Consider the following 14412-nt stretch of genomic DNA (forward strand, 5'->3'; position numbering starts at 1 on the left):
AATTTTATTGCTTCTTCATGTCATACTTTGTACAATTGTAATGCTTACATTTACTGAGAATTATTTTTGACCTGGAATATCATTTATCTTGGTGATGATATAATGTATACTTGTTTATTTTGATTTTATATGATATAATTCTATATTAATATTAATTTGGGCTGAACAATGCTGCTAAAATTTATATCTTTATGGAAATTTAGTGTGTTTATTTTCTCCTATCCCGAGAGAAGAATATAAAAGTATCCCATATATTGTTAATTTTTAAATTTGTCTTACCAGTTTTTGCTTCACGATTTTTAAAGCTCTGTCATTATTATATCCATTTGATGAATTGCTCCTTCTATTGTCATGGAATGCCACTCCCATTTTTGTCCCTGGCAATATTCCTTACTGAGAATTCTACTTTGTCTCATATTAATACAATCATTTTATCTACTTTGATTTGTGCTGGCATACAATATTTTTCCCATAGTATATTTTTCAACTTATTTTAGCTGTAATTAATAATAACACTATTTTTATGGAGTTTTGAAAATTTTATGTGTTTTGTTCTTAATTTGTTTTTTAATCTAATAATCTCTCCTTGTGAATTGCAGTATTTATAGCTTTTAATTTATGTATTAATTTGGTTACATTTAAATCAATGATCTATTTGTATTTTATTTATTTCATAAATCTTTTCCTTTCTCTGATATATATATATATATATATATATATATATATATATATATATATGTGTGTGTGTGTGTGTGTGTGTGTTTTATGTGTACTAGACTCTTTAGATACACATTTTTAGTGTTTGTGCTCTATTTTACCATACACAAGTTTAACATCACAAATATCCCTTAAAAATACTATAAAATCTTATTTTTCATTAAAGAATTTAACATTTTTATTTGCCTCACAACCTTTGTTTTGATCAAACACTTTAATGTTCTATGTACTAATGAATTATTATATTTCCTCTATAATGTAGTTTTTCATTTAAAATATTACATTTGATGAAAATGTCTTCTCCGTGTACCTATGTGTTTACCAGTTTTATTACATTCTATTTGTCATTTTGAAAGCATAATCCATCTGTTATTAATTTTCTTCTGCCTAAATATGTTAACTTCCTTAGCAGTTCCCAGAGTACAGTCAGATGACAATGCATTGTATCTGTTTTTGTTTCTTTGAAGGCTAATAATACTGTACTTTTTCAATTACTTAGGATAGTAAGTTTAGAGGGCTATTTTTTTTTTCAGATTTTCATTCCATTTTCTTCCAAAACTGCAATTATCTATGTATTGTAAAACTTGCATAGCATTGCATGAAAATTCTGTGATTTCCACTATTATATTTACTCATAATCTCCTACTAGCCTTTAAGGTATTCCAAGATTTTCTTTTAAGCAATTTGATCATGATTTGCTATGATGAGTCTTGGTTTCTTTTGCTAGAATTGATTTAAATTTCTTGGATATATTGGTTAATAGTTTTATAATTAATACTAAAATATTTTAGCCATTGTCACTTCAAATAAATAGTTTTGTTTTACCACTACCCTCCCTCCTGAAGCTCTAATTACTTATATAGTTAGAATTTTTGATAATTTCGGGTTACTGGTGATCAGTTTATTCATTTATTTTTCTATTGTCCTCTCTGTGCCTCATTTTAGATATTTTTTATACTACTATGTCACTTTGCAGCACCACATAAGCTATAAATTCTATTTAATATATTTACTTTATTTTCCATTTCAAATGGTATACTTTTAGTCTCTAGGAGTTAGGTTTCAGTACATTTTAATTTTACATTTATGTGTTGACATATTCATGTTTTCTTACTCCACCTTGATCATAAGGAACATATTTATAAAATTAACCTTTGTCTATACTACTTGATCACTTTTAAACTATTCCTAGGAATTGCTTATTCTGTCATTTTTAATCTATTCCTCGTAATTGCTTATTCTCATTTTGGGTTGTATTTTTCTGCTTCTTTGAATGCCTAGTATTTGTTTAACTGAATGATGGATATTGTGGATTTAACATTGTTGGTTTCTGAATTTTGTTTTAAGATTTTGGAGAATGTTAAAATTTATTTTGTCATATATTCAGTTACTTGAAGTCAGTTTATCATAGACTCCCCTTCTCCATGATTTTACTTTCTGCAGTTTGGGTACTCATGGTCAATCACAATCCAAAACTATTAAATTAACAGTTATAGAAATCACTTTTATAGCAAGAGTTTTATAACTTTTCTGTTTTATTATTAGTTATTGTTGCTAATCTCATACTGTGACTAAACTTCACATATATACTATTTATTTATTGGAACAAACAGTGTGTATATACAGAGATGACTTGATACTACCTGCAATTTCAAGAATCTACTGAGAATCTTGAGATGTATAAAGATAAAGGAGAACAATTGAGATTGTTTTACAACTTACATCTAAGCATTGTACAGTCAGTTTAGAGCAATTTCTTTTCTGAACCTCAGACAAAGCACTAAATTATTATAAACCCATGCTCATGACCCTTTCTTTTAATCCACTTTTTCATGGAACACTTTAGGTTGTGAATTAAGTATGGTAATTTATATGTACCCAAAGGACCACATCCACAATATATTCATAATAAAGAATTCATGATGAACACCAACCTATCTCCCACTTCCTCCCTGGAATCAGCAAGTCATCAAATCAGCCTGTAGGCTACTTATCTGCTTTTATAAATAAAGTTGTATTCTGTCTTATATGTGACTGCATTCAGAATTGAGTATTGCAGTGGAGATCATTTGATCTACAATTTAAATCAGTTATAGTCTGGCCCTTTAAGGAAAAGTTTGCTAACCATGTATTGAGCAAGTTTATAGCTCTATGATTTTATTATATATTTAAATTATTTCTAAACTGCACATTTGTGCCTCGGTTGTTTTTAACTTTGCAAAATTAACACCATGTATAAGCACTTTTTTGTGTTTCTCACATATAATTATGTTACAAAGATCTATCTATATTAATATGATTTATTTTAATTCATTTCTTATTGCTGATTTACAATAATATATCATATGAATATTCCACATTATTAATTCACTATTATTTTAGAGGTGCTCAAACTTATTCCTGGCTTTTTGTGTTATGAATAGCTTTGCAGTCTAAAATGCTAATGTGATTGAGACTTAAAAATATTGAAGTTTGTTTTCACTATCCAAATCATAATATTTTAAATATCAGGAAAATCTATCACAACTTCAGGAAATCTTTTAATGTTTACTATTCAATTCAGTATAGTTTTAATGTATAATGAACTAAAAAAATTTAAAAAAATATTTAAGCAATTTATTCCTATTAAGGTCTTTAATATGGTCTCTCTTTTCTTGAGAATATTATTAATTTTTTTTTCAGTTTTCCAACTTGATTATAGTAATTGTGTTAGTCAACTCTTCATTGGTATGACCAAAATACTCGAAAAGAACACCTTAGAGAAGGAAACAACTTGGGAACTCACAGTTTCAGATGTACCAGCTCATAGATGGTTGACTTCATTGCCCTAGGCTACAGGTGAGGAAGAACATCATGGTGCAAAGGAGTGGTGGAGAGTTGTCCATTCATGACAGTCAGGAAGCAGAGAGAGCAAGATAAAGTGGATGATACAACAGGGAAGATAAATCTTTTAAGGACACATCCTCTGTGACCCACCACCTCCTCCAGCCATACACCACCTGCCTATAGTTATCATCCAGTCAGTTCATTCAAACTAGGATAGGCTGATTAGATTAGAGCTCTCACAATCCAATCATTTCATCTCCAAACATACCCATATTAATTCTGGAGCTTTGTGGGGACACCTCATAGCCAAACCAGAGCAGTAATTTTGAGTTTATCTAATTCCATTTTATTTTTGATTAAAAAATCAGCTTGCTGTAGATATTACTATAATAAAATTACTAAAGTACTTATGAAGAATTTTCTCAATAATCAAAACCACCATACTCAAAGTTTACTTTGCATTTATTTTATAAAATATGCAGAATCTTGAGATTGAAATATTTAATTTAAAATATGCCTTAATGCTGGAGGAGCAGTAGAAATGAAAATAGAGCAACTACTTAGGAAATGAAATAAATCTTTATAAAATTTAAATTGACACAAGATATAGAAGTCTGTTTATTTCAGTAGAAAAATTCCCATTTATTAAAATTATTTGCCATAGTAAAACAAATTCTGAAGTCTGTTCTGCACTGTAGGCAAGCATTTTCTTATGTTTAGTAATTTACACATACTACTGTAAAACATAAAACTATGTTGCTGTGCAAACAAGATATTGAGTTATAATATATTTAAACAAGTAATAAGCTGATGCAATTTCCATTGTATATTTTATAATAAAATAAAAATTAATTACTCATAAAATATAATAAAAACTCATAGTTTTCTTACTGAGCTTCAGCAGTCTTAATTTGTGTATTAACTTAATCACCAAAGATAATTAGATAAAGCTAGATAAATCCTAGGCATGTTATGGATTGTGTTATCTTGTTGGATATTCAAAATAAAGATCCCAGAAAATACAAAAAGCATTTAAAGTTTTTTTTTAGAAAAGCAAATCTTTTTTTTGTCCATATGATTGCATTTTTTTTCAAATAAAGAAGAAACTTGTAAAGTCCTACATGCCAAATTTTAATAGTTGTGCTTAAGTTAACTTGTGTTTATTAATGGTTATAATAAATTACTTCTTATTGTAGTTTGAATATATGCTTGAACTGGCTGAACTACAGAATTCAGTTCTTAGGTTCATTCATTTCAAGAACATGTATTTAGGGAGCACACAAGTTATCTATATTATACCTACAGTGTTGTACATTATAGTCACATGTCACTTAGCAAAGAGAATGCATTATAAAACAGACACTACTAGGCAGTATTATTATGTGAATATCAGAGACTGCACTTACACAAACTAAGGTGACTATGAAATCACTAGTTGATACAATCTTAAAATACCAGTGTCATATCTAATTGTCCTTGTTAACCAAAACATTATATGGTTCCTGACTCTACTTCAAATAATGTGTCATTTAATCAATAATAATTAAGTATACCTTGCTAATTGCTCAGTCTGACCTTTTCACATGTATCCAAATTTTTAAAAACCTTAAATGGCAATTTCTTACTGATACTTGTAAATTCCTCATTAGTTAACATTATCTGTTAAGTAAATCCAATATATATTTTTTCCTTTGGAAATGAAGACAATCTCTTTAGTTCTTCTTCAAACTTATATCTTTTACTTAGGTTCTAACATAACAGTCACAATATGGTTTCTTTTCTTTTTTTATGTGTGTGTGTGTGTGTGTGTGTTCTAAGGATTGAACCTAGAACCCCATGCATGCTAAGCAGGCACTCTAACCCTAAGCTACATTCCAATTCCAAGATCTAGTGTAATTTTTTACATTTTTCCAGTATTTCACCAGATATTGCTACATCTCTTCTAAGACTTTCAGAAGAATATGCCATTTTTTATATTTATTTTTTAGTTTGAGTTATCAATACCTTTATTTTATTTATTTATTTGTATGTGGTGCTGAGGATTGAACCCAGGGCCTCACATGTGCTAGGCAAGTGCTCTACCACTGAGCTACAATCCAGCCCCAAGAATATGCTATTTAATAATGTAAAATTATTATGTATAGTTATTACATAAAATCATATATAGTGTGTTTTCTTATTATAGAGATTTCCCCCAAATTAAAATAGTCCTACCAGCAATCTCTCCAGGGGATATATATTCAAAGGAAATAAAATCAGGACATCTTTACTCCCATTTTAATCACAACACTAGTCATAATATTTAAGAAATGAAAACAACTGAAGTGTTCATCAACTGATTAATGAAGATAGAAGATGTGGTATATGAGTTTAAAAAATCAGGTACAAAAAAACAAGTACTAATTGATATTTCATATTAATCTAAAAGAGCTGATCTCAGAGAAGTTGAGAATAGAATAATGGTTACTAAGGACAGAAGTATAGAGAAATGTTGATCAATGGGTACTAAGTTATAGTTAAATAGCAGTAAGAAAATTTCTGGTGTTTTATTGTACAGATTATGGCTAACAATGTTATACCATATATTTTTTAAAGCTAAAAGAAACAAAAGTTTTTTTTTATCATAAAGAAATGATAAATATTTGAAGATATATATGGTTATACTAACCTAAAATTTACACAATGTACTCATGTGTCAAAGCATCAAATGTATCTTATAAATAAGTAAAATTTCTATGTTGTTTATGCTGGTATGTATCAATAAGACATTTAATTTAAATTTAAAATGTTTTCTTCTATTTTTACTTTTCCACTAATTAAGGATTAAAAATAAGTCTAGTTTTTTTTATTATTTAGACAAACCTAATTTTTAGAGAAATGTTATTCTTTCTAGGAGATTTTAGATTGATTTCTTAGTGTTTGAACTGGAAATACTTTACTCAATTCTTTTTCGACTTTAAAATCCCAAAGTGAAATATTGCTTTCTTAATGAAAATATTAATGCATGCATTCAATGCTTTAAAATATTCCCTAAATAATGCTTTCACTGTATTCTACATTTTGTAATATATTCTTATTTAGTTACAAAAAAGTTTTTCTTGAGATTACTTCACACACTTTTCAGTTAGTACAGTGTTTAATCTCCAAATACTAAAGATTTTCTAGTTGTCATTGTGTTATTATTTCTGATTTAATCCTATCGTGATTTGAGGACACACTTAGCATGGTTCCTTTCAATTTTTTAACTTGTGCCCTGGTTGTCATCTTTTCTTGGTGAATGTTTCATGCAATCTTAGAAACATAAATTTTACTGCTGAAGAAGTACCATTGAAGTGTTTTATAAATGTTAATTAGATCAAATTGATTGACAAGTAATTCAGGTCAACTATATATTCACTGATTTCCTGTCTGCTTGATCTATCCATTTTTAGAAGGGAGTTTTTGAAGACTGAAGGATAATTATGGATTTGTCTATTCCTTCCTGTAGTTCTGTTTTTGTCTTACATATTTTGACACTCTTAGTAGGTACATACACATGAAGGATATGTTGTTGTTTTGAAGAATTGTCCAACTTTTTACTTCATAGCCATCTTATACTTCATAATTTTCATTTAGCCAAAGTCAAGTTTCTTTCAAATTAATATAGCTACTGTAGCTTCCTAACATAACTTATTTTTCCTCTTCCCTTTACTTTTTAAAAATATTTATTTTATAGCTACTGTAGCTTCCTAGCATAGCTTTTTTTCCTCTTCCCTTTATTTTTTTAATATTTATAATTTAGTTGTAGATAGAAGCAATACCTTTATTTTATTTTTATGTGGTGCTAAGGATCGAACCCAGTGCCTCTTTCATGCTAGGCCAGCACTCTAGCACTGAACCACAATCTCAGTCCCTCTTCCCTTTACTTTTAACCTAATTGTGGTTTTATAGTTAAAGTTTGTTCATTAAAAAAAATATAGCCAAATATGTTTTACTTACTCCTCCAGTTTGTCTTTTAATTGATAGATTTATATTACTAATATTTAAATTGATTATTTTTGTAGTTGATTTCGTATTTACCATACTTTACAATGGGTTTTTAATCTCTAAATTTGCTCTTTTTTCTTCCACCTTTCTCTGTCTTTTGTAATTTTAATTTAATTTTCTAGTTTAATTTTATGATTGTTCTCCTAGTCAATTTTTATTTGTTGCCTTAGAATTTTTAATATACATGTGTCACTAACTGAAGGACACTCATAAATACTACCTGAGTTTTAAAAATAATGCAGGTACTTTATAAAATAGTCTGTTTTCACTCCTGCTTCCATTCCTATGGCAAATCTGTCATTAATGTCACTTATTTATATTATATAATCACCTAATATATGTTACTGTTTTTTTAAGTAGTTATCAGTTTAGAATTTGAAAAATTAATTTTTTAATGGGCTTAAGAACTCTTCTTTTTGTATGTGTATGTGTGGTTTTGGGGTTTGAATTCAGGGCCTCATGTTGCTAGACAAGTACTCTTACTACTGAACTACATCTCTAGCCTTATAAAAATTAAATCTTAATTTATCTTCCTTTATTCCTTCTCTGATGCTCTTTCTCTAATGGATCTATATCATTTCTATTCTATTTGGAGACATTTTCCCAACTTTCTTCTGCACAAATATAAATTTGAGACACAACTGGCAGTTAATATTTTCAGTTTTTTTGACAAAGTCTATTGCTCCTTCTTTTTGAAAGTTACTTCCAGTGCACATAGAATTATTGGCTAATGATTTTTTTCTTTCAATACTTTACATAGTTACACAATCCTCTTCTTACCTTCAAGGCTTGATAAGAGAAATCTGATATTATTCTTGCTCTTGTTCCTCTACATTGAAAAGTTCTCTCTCTCTCTCTCTCTCTCTCTCATTGATTTTTGATATTTTTGTCTTTGTTTTGCTGAAATTTGAACATGGCATATATAGTTTTAATTTGTTTACTCTGGGTTTCATCCAAGACTTTGTGGATGGTTTTATTTTTAAAAAAATTCAAACCATAACATTAAAGGTTTTTTTTTTTATATTTTAGGTAATTTCTCTCTTCTGCTGTTTTCAATATGGATATCTTTCATAATTCTTCCACAGTTTTTGTATATTCTGTTCTACTCCTCTATTATTGTTTTGGGGGGAGGTGCTAGGTAGTTTTTTTATTAGTTCTTTTTAGTTATGTATAACATTAGGATATATTTTGACATAATCACAAAAGCATGGAATGTAATTTGCTCTAATTCAGCCCGAAGCACTTCCCCCCTCCTCTACTTTTCCCTTCTCTGCTACCATCCCTCTACTGATTTTTATGCAATTTTTTATAGGGTTTTTGTTTTTTGTTTGAATTGCTGCTTTGTGAATGTACTTGATATTTGGATTCACTGTGGTATAGTCACATATGTACATACAAATTTTGATCAGATTTATTTTACTATTTCTCTTTTCCTGTCCTGCTTTCTTCCCCTTCTATTCCATCCTCTATTTTGTTGATCTTTTGTTTATTTTGATGAAATTTATTCTCCCCTTTTTCACATTTCTCTCTTTCTTCTGTTCCTTCTTTATTTTGGATTAGCATCCACATATTATAGAAAACACTTCATCTGACTTTTTGGGAACTGGCTTATTTCATTTAGCTGATAGTCTCCAATTCCATCTACTAACTGGCAAATGTAGTAATTTTAGTCTTCTTTGTGGTAGAGAAAGACTCCAAAGACACACACACACACACACACACACATCCATTTATTTGTTGAAGTGTACTACTTTGATTGGTTTCATAGCTTCACTATTGTGAATTGTTTTGCTATAAATATTTATGTGGCTGTATTCCTATACTATGCTGATATTAAATCTTTTGGATACATACCAGGGAGTGGGATAGATGAAAAATATGTTAAGTCTATTCCTAGATTTTGTACAGAAACTCCATACTGCTTTTCAGAGTAGTTTCACTAATTTGCACTCCCACCATCAATATATGAGTGTACCATTTTTCCCACATCTTCGCCAACACTTATTATTATTTGTATTCTTGATAATTGTCATTCTTACTGGAGTAAAATAAAATCTTATTATAGTTTTCTTTTTCTTTCCTTTCCTTTTCTTTTTTTGTTAGTACCAGGTATTGAAGCCAGGGGTACTTAGCCACTGGTCCACATTCCCAGTCCCTTTTTGTATTTTATTAGTGACAGGGTCTTGCTGAGTTGCTTAAGCCTTCACTAAGTTGAACTCACAATTCTTCTGCCTCAGGCTTCTGAGCCACTGGAATTACAGATGTGCACCACCGTGCCTAGCACAGTACAGTTTTGATTTGCATTTCCCTTATTGTTGGAGATGTTGAACATTTTTTCATGAATTTGTTGAACTTTTGTATTTCTTTTTTTGAGAAATATCTGTTTAATCCTTTGCAAGAAGAATGAAGATGGAAGCATCACAATACTGAATCTCAAATTATACTGGAGAGGTAGAGTAACAAAAAAACAGTATGGTACTGACACCAAACCAGCCTTAAAAACAGAATAGAATAGAATAGACAGAGACAAATCCATATAAATATAGACAAAGGTCTCAAAATATACATTGGGGAAAAGATAACTTTTTAAACAAATGGTATTGAGAAAACTGAAAATTATATGTAGAAGAATGACATTTGACCCCTATTTCTCATTCTGCACAAAAGTCAACTAAATGTGAAATTAGTACAAAAGCTCTGAATTTGCTAGAAGAAAATGTAGGTCCAACACTCCAGCATGTTGGCACAGAAACCAACTTCCTTGACAAGACCCCTAAAGAGCAATATATAAAGTAAAAAAATCAATAAGTGGGATGGTATGAAATTTAAAAGCTCCTGTATAGCAAAGGAAACAAAAGTGTGAAGAGCAAGCCTATTTTTTTTTATTCTCTTTGTTTTCTTTTGGATAATTTCCAATAACAATTCAAGCTTACCAATTAAATGGTTACAGTAGAAAAAGATTTTTAGGCAGAATAAAAATGATACAGATCCTTTAAAGAAAGAGCATGAGAGAAGAAATAAAGGTAAAAGAAGATTTAATTTCCTAATTCTTAGCTGATAACTATTTGTTATAAAAGTAGCAACATATTTCTCATATTAATAAGTGAAATTAATAACAGCAATATTACAAGGGATGCAAGGAGGAATGGGAATAGATTTTTGTAAGGTATCTATATTACCCTTGAAGCTCAGGTAGTATTTATGAGTAGCCTTCAATCTGTGACACAGAGTTACATTGGTCATTAATGTGGGGATTATGCCAATCTGGCTGGAAGTTGGACTGTATTTAATTTTAAAAAAATTTATAGGACCTTTTTAGTTATACATGACAATGATGACAATGGAGTCCATTTTCATATAACTATGCAAACATGGAATATGTTTTATTCTAATTAGGACCTCAGTCTTGTGGACCTACATGATGGTGAGATTCACTGTGGTGTATTCATATATATGCACAGGAAAGTTATGTCCGATTCATTCTACTGTCTTTCCTTTTTGTATTTAATATTTATTGTAGTATTAGTTTTACAAGGCTTGAATTCCTCTGGAACACTCTTTTCTTCTCTTAGTGTAATGGAAATCTCCTAAAAACTCCTTATTTATAGATAACATCTATTTTTTTTTTCTGCTCTTTCAGCTCTATCAGCTGTTGCAGCTACTGTACTGCAACTGTTGATGTGGTGGATGCATGTGAGGGAGCACTAGCTTGAATGTATGGGGAAAGTACTTGAAATTGAGCAAGAGTCCTACTATGTCTTTGTCCCTATTGAGTTGGGCTTTGCTATGAAAACAGCTGTGAGTGTATTAAAAATGGTTACTTTCCTCAGCAGTTTTCTTGGGTTTTCACTCTGAAAAAAACAGAATACTTTATCCTGAAGATAAAGTAAATAACATGGATTTGGGTGGCTCATACTCTGAAAAAGCTTGAGACCTTTTAAAATAAGTCCCTTTACTGCTCTGCCCTGAATCAGGGACAGATTTCCACAATTACCTCTTGGATTCAAGGCCTTTCACTTATTCTTTGTTGATTGAATCTCCATCCTTTGTAATTACATTATGACTTACATTTATTTGCAATGTTTGTGCTGTCTGAGGACCATTTATGATGAACAGGAGCTGACTAATGTGTTTATTATTCTCAATCTAATGTATCTAATATATCAGAAGCATAAATATGCCAAATACTAATGTTTCTAAAAATAATGCATTTATAGAGTTCACTAATCTTATGACTTAAAGTAAGTTTGATTCAGGAGGTTTAAAATGTTTTGTTTTCTAATGCAGTATATTTGAAGTATCTCTGAATTAGAGAATGTTTTATAATATTTTAGCTAAAGGAAATAAAATGCCACCAAATAAACACAAATAATTAGGAATATATAGAGATATATAGATATAATAAAATATTTGCAAAAATTACAATTGTTTAATTAAACATTTATGCCTTTATAATATCTAACAAATGTAGATTTTTTAAAAGTATATCTTAATTCTAGACATAAATTTCCAGTGTCCAAAACTAAGATTTTTTTGTGTGCCTTATTATTATTAAATTATTTCTATTATATTTGAGGTGGAGATTGAATGCAGGGGTTCTCTCAACCTTGGAGCCATAACTCCAGCCCTTTTTATATTTTTTCAGACAAGATCTCATTAAGTTGCTGAGGCTGGCCTTGGACTTGTGATCTTCTTGCCATCAGCCTACTGAGATTAAAGGTATGTGCCACCATGCTCTTCTGGTATCTCATTATTATAATATATTTTTGACATGAAATAATATTAGAGAATATTTCTCAATATAGTTTCACAATTCAGATATCAAGAAATTAACAAAAGTAAAATCATAAAATATGTTTGATGAAATCCCCCATGTTTAGATCTTTTAAAGAGGTTATATGATTCTTAGAACACAAATATTTGCTCTCCCTTTACATTTTTTCTTTAAATGTATCAATATACCCATATACAGTAAGTTTTTATGTAAAATAAATATTTCATTAATTTCATCATTTTTAGATAAAAAGCATTGCATTTTTGTTTATTACTTCTTTAAATATATTTGTAAATTTAGATTATTTTACTTGTACTAATAACCGTAACAATGATTGACATACTATGTGTTTTATATTATTAAAACATTTGTCTCTACAACTTTAGGAAATAGCTTTAATTAACACCATTTTATAGATGAGAATGTTGTAATTTAGATCAGCTGAGTAACTGTCCAAAGTCTCATGTTCACCGAATTTCAGAATCAGGCTATATCTCAGTTCTCTGTGACTTCAACATGAAGTTAAGCTTTAATGAAAATTTTTGTTTATAGATACATTGAAATTGATTCTTCTTAATTATTTTTCCTGTCAGTACCTTTCTTACATTAAAATAAAATGTGTCAGAATTGTTTTTATATTTTTTACTTGAACAAAAGGTAATAATGTACATATATTTACAGCAAGTCAAAATATTTTCAGCACCAGCAGAGCATAAGTGCTAGCTTTAGCTATGCATATACTACAACTAGGAAGATACAGAGAAGACTAGCACGACTCCTAAGCAAGGATGACCTGAAAATTCATGAAGAATTCCATAAATTTTTGTGATTGGAGAAGTACTCCAAAGAAACTACTGGTTTTGGCCCAATGTTAGAACCACACTGTTCAATTAGTAGTCACATGTACCTTATTAAAACTTTTCTGATAAATGCATACCCTCAGTTGTATTAGCTACATTGGAAGTGTTCATGTGACTAATAGATTCTTTATTGAACACTACAGAGATATGGAACATTTCCATCACTGCACAAAGTTCTTCCAGATAGGACTGCATTAGAATATTTTCCTACTGATTTTCTTCAGATTGATTTATTTTTATTATTTGGTAATGTCAGTGCCTTAACTTGACAGGTTGTAATGTTTCATTTAAACTCTTGAAGATACCATTGTTCAGTTTTTATCTTCTTCATGTCAAGCATATATCACTCTGCTCATTTTTTTTCAGTTTCCAATAGTTTGTCCTCCACATCAGCTTCTTACAAAAAAAATGAATGAACTAATCAATACTATGGTCTGAACATATCTGTCTCCTCCAAATTCATATACTGAAATCCTGATAATCAAGGTGATGGTAGTAAGAGATGGTGCCTTTCAGAGGTGACAAAGTCATGAGGGAAGAGCCCTAGGAAGGAGATGGGATCCCTTATAAATGAGATTGTGGGAGCTTGTTTGCCCCCTCTGCATTGGATGCAGTAACAAGGCACTGATGACAATGTAGAGAGCACCTCACTGAGCACTGAATCTAATGTTGCCTTGGTCTTGGACTTCCCAGACTCCTAAAGTGTGAGCAATAAATTCCTAATCTAAATTTTAAATTTATAAACTACTCATCCTTGCTAGCACAGTGGCACACCTAGAGTCCCAGCTACTCAGGAGAGTGAGATAGGAGGACCTCTTGAGGCCAGGGGTTCCATGTCAACTTTAGGCAGCACAATGAGACCTTGTCAAAAAAAATTTCCTGGACCAGCCACATATACTTCCGTAGTGTTATGATATTGAACAGGGGGTAAGAAGCCTAGTTCCAGTTCAGCCATAAGGTTTTGAGGGTAAAGACCACAGTATACTGTGGTGTGCTCTTTCTTTAAAGGATCTGTATTGTTTTTATTCTGCCTGAAAATCTTTTTCTACTTTAATCACTTATTTGATAATTTACAAAAAAGTTTTATCAAGATATAACCTCATTGTTAAGTCAAGATGCTTTTGTATAATAAAAAGTCTGGGACTTTTTTGTAGGTAATGATATTCATATATATATATATATATATATATATATATATATATATATTCT

At 30.0% G+C, this 14412-nt stretch overlaps 1 non-coding gene across 1 annotated transcript; it reads left to right on the forward strand.

The window, feature by feature from the left end:
- The first annotated feature begins 13061 nt into the window (after window positions 1-13061).
- Window positions 13062-13166, forward strand: LOC125619865. The gene has a single exon (XR_007351455.1). It is a non-coding gene; the product is annotated as a U6 spliceosomal RNA (small nuclear RNA).
- Window positions 13167-14412: the final 1246 nt, after the last annotated feature.

The sequence above is a fragment of the Marmota marmota genome, unplaced genomic scaffold (genome assembly GCF_001458135.2).
Source record: "Marmota marmota marmota unplaced genomic scaffold, marMar, whole genome shotgun sequence".
Taxonomy (NCBI): domain Eukaryota; kingdom Metazoa; phylum Chordata; class Mammalia; order Rodentia; family Sciuridae; genus Marmota; species Marmota marmota.